We start from the raw sequence: 8,035 nt of genomic DNA, 5'->3' as shown, positions 1-8,035 counted from the left end.
GAGGACCGTTTTGGTAATATGATCCACCCACACCTCAACATTCGCACAGTGTTCGAATTGGGCCAACTGGCTATAAAGTGTCCAGTCAGCTCCACTGAGCACCCATCGTGGTGGTCTCCTGTCGGGGCCCACGCCATCTGGCAGGTGAATCCAGATTGGGAAATGATCACTGCCGTGCAAGTCAGCGACCACTTCCCAGTGAGCACTAGCGGCAAGAGCTGGAGAGCAAAGCGAGAGATCAATGGCAGAGAACGACCCAGTCGCCGTGCAGAAATGAGTACTCTGTCCTCCATTGAGCAAGTAGGCACAGGATGACAGGAGAAGCCTCTCAATTGCTCTACCCCTGGGGCAGGTAATTGCAGAGCCCCAAAGCACATTGTGGGCATTAAAATCACCACAAATAATGAATGGCTGGGGGAGCTGTGTAAGAAGGTCGGTGAGGGCCGCTTCATCAAGAGCATCATGTGGGGGCAAGTAAAGTGAACATACAGTCAATGGATGACGCACGTGCACGGACACAGCGACGGCCTGTAGAGTCGTCGTAAGTGAGAGAGGCGAGGAATGGTAGTCCGTCCTGACGAAAATACCTACGCCTCCTCTAGCTCTCTCTCCACGCAGGTCGTCCTTTTTGTGGAGTGTATAGCCTCGTATCTCAGGGGAGTATGATGGATGGAAATACGTCTCCTGGAGACAGAGACACAATGGTCGACCCTGAGAAAGTAGACGAAGTTCCTCCACATGCGTCCTGAACCCTTGCAAGTTCCACTGGAGTATGGGAGCCATCTATGTTGGGGGTAGCACCTTCATCCTGTCTCTCCGACGGGGCGGGGAGACCGCAGCAGGTGGAGGGGCAGGCGTGGGACGAGATGATTGCCCCACACATACATCGTACTCCATCAACTCTGGGGAAGAGTCAGATGAAGCCTCGCGTAAAACAACATCCGCATGGTCAGATGGTTTACCACGGGATTTGACCCGCTGTTGCTGCTGCACAGTAGCTTTCTGTGGCTTGGTGGACTTTGGGGGAGCGGATGTGGGAGTGGTAAGTGGCGCACTGGGCTTGGGGACAACCTCAGCTGTTGGAGGCGCGAGGGGCTGGACCAAGTCCGCCACTGTACCTTTGTCTGCCGTTCGAGTAGGGGCTACTGGCTCTGGAACACTGGCTGCGTTGCAAGTGCACTGGCAGCTACAGGTGTTAGTGCCAACACTCACCACCTCAGTCTGCGTTGAGGCATCGACCTTTGGAGTAGGCTTCTGTACCAGGGATGCAAAAGATGTAGCAAATGTGGGAGGTTGCATCGACTTATAAATCTTCTTGGCCTCACCATAGGGGATACGCTTGGTTGTTTTGATTTCCTGGACCTTGCGTTCCTCTAAAAATATGCGGCAGTCCCTACTCCAAACAGGGTGGTTCCCAGAGCAATTAATACATTTAGCCGGAGACGAGCAACCAACTCCTTCATGAGCAGCCTGACCACAGTTTCCACAAGTCGCTTCGCCTTTACAGCCTAAGGTGGTATGCCCAAAACGCTGGCATTTGAAACAGCGCATTGGGGCCGGGAAATAAGGCCTCACACTAAGGCGAAGGAAGCCAGCTTTAACATGTTCAGGAAGTGTTGTGCTACTGAAGGTCACAATAAAGGAGTCGGATTTGACAAGAGTGCCATCAACCCTCTTCATGATGTGGTGGACATCAACGATACCTTCCGGAGCCCACTCACGTTGCAGTTCTTCCTTGGGAATATCAGCTAGATCCCGGCATGTCACAACACCTTTGCTATAGTTCAAGGTGCTGTGCAGTTCGGTGTCTATGGCATACTCTCCAAGGCATTTAGCAGATTGGAGGTTAGTTGCTTGCTGGGAAGTGGAAGTTTCCACTAGCAAGGTCCCATTACGTAAGCGCTTCACCGATTTTAAGGAGCCACAGATTCCCTCCAATCCCTTTTGTATATAGAAGGGCGAAACCTTCTCGAAACTACCCTCCTTCCGTTTCACAATGAGAAACACATTCGGATTACCAGAATGCATTCTGTTACCTAAGACTGGACTTTTTAAAGAAGCGCCGGAGTCAGGGGGACTGACTGCACGGGCCCTCTTAAGAGACTGGGTGTTAGAACCTTCCAGCGGCCCACCCTTTCCGCTGGGAGGAGGAAAAGAGAATTTCGAAGGATCCATCCCGGTCCCACGAGCAGCTAGGGAACTAGAAGTCCACCTAGACAGAGCCCCGCGTGCCTAGGTAAGCCTTATACAACTGAGGTGCGGCAGGTTCCCCAGAGGTTGCCCGCTACCGACTGTTCCACCTCAACAGCCATGCATCTCATCAGCGCGCAGCACACCTTGAGATTGAGGGGTTTTTTATAGAGGTTTATTCCATCCTCGCGATCCGGGCGGTCAAGCCAAGATCCCCATTCCCTGAGACACACAACATTCCACCGCCGCGCCGCACGGTGGTCGTTGAAGTATGCTTAGAGGTTACGGTGACAGGGGACTGGCGGCGCTTACCAGTCCCCAGCTCAGGAACCCCGGGGTCGCCAAGCCCGTACCCAGCAAACGAATGCTGAGCCCCTGGGGGCAAGTTTCCTGGAGAGCAATGCAGAAGAAAGGGCGAAGGCTGAGAAGTTGGCGGAGCTCAGCTAAATGCTGGAAAAAACCGCCGCAGTTCCACTGGAGGATGGTATTGTCCATGGCTGAGAAAGGCGTGAAAGGACTGGGAAGGCAATTTACGCCGCTTGTTCACTCACTGCCACCGATTCAGTACCCGGACGAGAGGCATCCATGGCGTCTGAGGGACCAGCGAGATCAAGGTCCTCAGCGGACGCTAGAATCTCGACTTCATCCTCAGACGCAGAGCGCGAAAGGTGCGGTGGGGTTGGTGCCACCGCAAGTTCTTTAGCCTTAGAGGTCTTTCTCTTGGACTTCTCTCGCTGAACCTTGGGTTTCACCGGCTGGGAAGGCTTCACCGATTCAGTCTCCGGGACAGAGGAGGATCGTGAAGCCCTACGCCCGGCTGCTGGTGAGGACTTATGCCACTGGTGGCCGTCATCCTTCCCGCTGGGGGAACCCTGGGAAGGGAGCGTCCCAAGGGAACTCTTACGGGCGAGAGTAGCCGAAGAAGTTTGGCGCTTCTCCGGCTGAGAAGCGGGGACGGACGTCCCCGACGGGTGGGAGGAGGTTGCTCCTGAGGTAGGTGGTGCAGGAGCAACCGGTTGGGGAGAGCCCCCCACGGGCAAGGGGGCAGAAGGAGTCGTACTGCTTATCGAGCTGGCTGGAAGTCTCGCAACGGATGGAGCTAGCACAGTTGTTGTAGCAGCTGCATACGAAGATGTCATTCTCACAGGATGGAGTCAGTCATATTTCCGTTTGGCCTCAGTATAGGTCAGCCGGTCCAGGGTCTTATATTCCATGATTTTGCGCTCTTTCTGAAAGACTGTGCAGTCAGGCGAGCAAGGTGAATGGTGCTCCCCGCAGTTGACGCAGATGGGAGGCGGGGCACATGGAGTATCGGGATGAGACGGGCGTCCGCAATCTCGACATGTGAGGCTGGAAGTGCAGCGGGAAGACATATGGCCGAACTTCTAGCACTTGAAGCACCGCATCGGGGGAGGGATATAGGGCTTGACGTCACATCGGTAGACCATCACCTTGACCTTTTCCGGTAACGTATCACCCTCGAAGGCCAAGATGAAGGCACCGGTAGCAACCTGATTGTCCCTCGGACCCCGATGAACGCGCCGGACGAAATGAACACCTCTACGTTCTAAGTTGGCGCGCAGCTCGTCATCAGACAGCAAAAGGAGATCCCTATGGAAAATAACACCCTGGACCATATTTAAACTCTTATGTGGCGTAATAGAAACGTTAACATCCCCCAACTTGTCACAAGCAAGTAACCTGCGGGACTGGGCGGAGGATGCCGTTTGTATCAGTACTGATCCAGAGCGCATTTTAGACAAGCCCTCCACCTCCCCAAACTTGTCCTCTAAATGCTCTACAAAGAACTGAGGCTTCACGGACATAAAAGATTCCCCGTCAGCTCTGGTACAGACGAGATACCGGGGCGAGTATCTTTCGCTCTCATTCATAGCCCTTCGTTCCTCCCATGGTGTGGCCAGGGAGGGGAACGATTTGGGGTCATACACATTAGCCTTGAACAGAGCCTTGGAACGCTTAGAGACTGCTGATGGCTGGCCGCCAGCAAGAGATGATGTACCACGCTTCATTGCGGGTCATCCGCCCTGATGCCACCTACTCCGACCAAGGGCCCTCCCCACGGGCGCCACCCAGCCACAGCAAAGGCCACCTGGCAGGATGGCCATTGCCGGGAGTCCCGATGCCCCAGGGAGATGGGCATCTACTCCTTGGCATACGTGGGGAGTGAACGGCGCAGGCATCAGTAGAGCGATCCCTGTGTTGTCAGGGGGCTACAACCAAGAGGGTACATGGCGACCCCACCACAACGGACTGGCTACCGTGCTGGATCTTAGGTGCAAAAATGGCCAAGGTCGGCGTCACAGTTAAAAGAAACACTGCAGAGTGCAGCGTGGTAATCGCCCATGAGATCGAAAACGAGCGGGACACCATCGCAACGACGAGAAAGACGGCAATAGGTCTAATTGCACGAAGGATACAGTGCACCATGTAAGGTGCCCTTCCCCAATTGGCACGCTCTTCGGAATAATTTGGATAGATGGAGGTCAAACCCGAGAGGGGACCATCACATAAGGCCGAAACGTTGGAGACTCCTTTTAGTCGCCTCTTACGACAGGCAGGAATACCGCGGGCCTATTCTAACCCCCGAACCCGCAGGGGGGTCATATTTCCGCTTCGCCTCAGTGTACGTCAGGCGGTCGATAGTCTTTATTTCCATGATCTTCCGCTCCTTCTGCAGGATCGGACAGTCTGGCGAGCAAGGCGGATGGTGCGCACCACAGTTCACACAGATTGGAGGCGGCGCACAGGGATGATCAGGATGGGAAGGTCGACCGCAATCGCGACAGACGAGGTCGGAAGCACAGCGTGAAGACATGTGGCCGAACTTCCAACACTTGAAGCACCGCATCGGGGGAGGGATATACGGCTTGACATCACATCGGTACACCATCACTTGACCTTCTCAGGTAACGTGTCACCCTCGAAGGCCAAGATGAAGGCACCGGTGGCAACTTGACGATCCCTCGGACCCCGGTGGACGCGGCGGACGAAATGGACACCTCGGCGCTCCAAGTTGGCGCGCAGCTCGTCGTCGGACTGTAAAAGCAGATCCCTGTGAAAGATAATGCCCTGGACCATGTTCAGACTTTTATGGGGCGTGATAGTGACGGAGACATCTCCCAGCTTAGTACAAGCGAGCAAGGCCCGCGACTGGGCGGAGGATGCCGTTTTTATCAACACCGATCCGGACCGCATCTTGGACAAGCCCTCCACCTCCCCAAACTTGTCCTCTAAATGCTCTACAAAGAACTGAGGCTTCACGGATATAAAGGATTCCCCATCAGCTCTGGTACAGACAAGATATCTGGGCGAATACGTCTCAGTGTCACGCAATGCCTGTCGTTCCTCCCATGGTGTGGCGAGGGAGGGGAACGATTTGGGGTCATAAACGTTACCTTTAAAATGGGCTCTCGAACGCTTAGAGACTGCTGACGGCTGGCCGCCAGCGACAGATGATATACCACGCTTCATTGCGGGTCATCCGCCCTGATGCCACCTACTCCGACCAAGGGCCCTCCCCACGGGCGCCACCCAGCCACAGCAAAGGCCACCTGGCAGGATGGCCATTGCTGGGAGTCCTGATGCCCCACGGAGATGGGCATCTACTCCTTGGCATACGTGGGGAGTGAACGGCGCAGGCATCAGTAGAGCGATCCCTGTGTTGTCAGGGGACTACAACCAAGAGGGTACATGGCGACCCCACCACAACGGACTGGCTACCGTGCTGGATCTTAGGTGCAAAAATGGCCAAGGTCGTCTTCACAGTTAAAAGAAACACTGCAGAGGGCAGCGTGGTAATCGCCCAAGAGATCGAAAACGAGCGGGACACCACGGCAACGACGAGAAAGACGGCTATAGGTCTAATTGCACGAAGGATACAGTGCACCATGTAAGGTGCCCTTCCCCAATTGGCTCGCTCTTCGGAATAATTTAGATAGATGGAGGTCAAACCCAAGAGGGGACCATCACATAAGGCCGAAACGTTTGAGACTCCTTTTAGTCGCCTCATACGACAGGCAGGAATACCGCGGGCCTATTCTAACCCCCAAACCCGCAGGGGGGTTTTGTTGGTTTTCGGAACCCGAGGTAATGATTAATAGGGACAGGCGGGGGCATTCGTATTGCGACGTTAGAGGTGAAATTCTTGGATCGTCGCAAGACGAACAGAAGCGAAAGCATTTGCCAAGTATGTTTTCATTAATCAAGAACGAAAGTTAGAGGTTCGAAGGCGATCAGATACCGCCCTAGTTCTAACCATAAACGATGCCAGCCAGCGATCCGCCGCAGTTCCTCCGATGACTCGGCGGGCAGCCTCCGGGAAACCAAAGCTTTTGGGTTCCGGGGGAAGTATGGTTGCAAAGCTGAAACTTAAAGGAATTGACGGAAGGGCACCACCAGGAGTGGAGCCTGCGGCTTAATTTGACTCAACACGGGAAACCTCACCAGGCCCGGACACCGGAAGGATTGACAGATTGATAGCTCTTTCTTGATTCGGTGGGTGGTGGTGCATGGCCGTTCTTAGTTGGTGGAGCGATTTGTCTGGTTAATTCCGATAACGAACGAGACTCTAGCCTGCTAACTAGTCGCGTGACATCCTTCGTGCTGTCAGCGATTACTTTTCTTCTTAGAGGGACAGGCGGCTTCTAGCCGCACGAGATTGAGCAGTAACAGGTCTGTGATGCCCTTAGATGTTCTGGGCCGCACGCGCGCTACACTGAAGGAATCAGCGTGTCTTCCTAGGCCGAAAGGTCGGGGTAACCCGCTGAACCTCCTTCGTGCTAGGGATTGGGGCTTGCAATTGTTCCCCATGAACGAGGAACTCCCAGTAAGCGCGAGTCATAAGCTCGCGTTGATTACGTCCCTGCCCTTTGTACACACCGCCCGTCGCTACTACCGATTGAATGATTTAGTGAGGTCTTCGGACTGGTACGCGGCATTGACTCTGTCGTTGCCGATGCTACCGGAAAGATGACCAAACTTAATCATTTAGAGGAAGTAAAAGTCGTAACAAGGTTTCCGTAGGTGAACCTTCGGAAGGATCATTACCGACTAGACTGCATGTCTGTCGATGTGCGTGTCGTGTCGCGCAACACGCTACCTGTACGGCTCGCAGTAGCCGTGCGCCGCGTGCGGAACCACGCGTGCTTCTCAAAACTAACGGCAATGTTGTGTGGTACGAGCGCTGAAGCGCTGGAGCGGCTGGCCTGCGGTACCTGGCGCCTGGCGCCGGTTTTGAATGACATTCGCCCGAGTGCCTGTCCGCTCCGGTGTGGAGCCGTACGACGCCCATCGGCCGTGAGGCCGTTGGACACAGAACTCTGGAACAGGGGCCGCCACACGCCTCAGTCCCGCCTATGCGACTGTCTTGAAAGAGACAGTGGAAACTATGAAAAGATCACCCAGGACGGTGAATCACTCGGCTCGTGGGTCGATGAAGAACGCAGCAAATTGCGCGTCGACATGTGAACTGCAGGACACATGAACATCGACGTTTCGAACGCACATTGCGGTCCATGGATTCCGTTCCCGGGCCACGTCTGGCTGAGGGTCGGCTACGTATACTGAAGCGCGCGGCGTTTGCCCCGCTTCGCAGACCTGGGAGTGTCGCGGCCGCCTGTGGGGCCGGCAGCGTCTCCTTAAACGTGCGATGCGCGCCCGTCGCCTGGCGGTTCGCATACCGGTACTTTCTCGGTGGTGGTGGTTGTTGGGATGTTTAAGGGGGACTAAACAGCTAAGGTCATCAGTCCCCCATTCCAAAAACAAGCGAGACAAGGTCGCAGAGCAGATAAAACCCCAAGGGGAAGGAGACTGCCCCCCACCCCAA

General features: G+C 54.9%; 1 non-coding gene across 1 annotated transcript; it reads left to right on the top strand.

Annotated features, from left to right (window-relative positions):
* The first annotated feature begins 7,607 nt into the window (after positions 1–7,607).
* On the top strand, positions 7,608–7,762 carry LOC124803753. The gene has a single exon (XR_007017249.1). It is a non-coding gene; the product is annotated as a 5.8S ribosomal RNA (ribosomal RNA).
* The last annotated feature ends 273 nt before the right edge of the window (positions 7,763–8,035 follow it).

The sequence above is a fragment of the Schistocerca piceifrons genome, chromosome 6, assembly GCF_021461385.2.
Source record: "Schistocerca piceifrons isolate TAMUIC-IGC-003096 chromosome 6, iqSchPice1.1, whole genome shotgun sequence".
NCBI classification, from domain to species: Eukaryota; Metazoa; Arthropoda; class Insecta; order Orthoptera; family Acrididae; genus Schistocerca; species Schistocerca piceifrons.
This window is presented reverse-complemented; position numbering and strand designations above follow the sequence as displayed.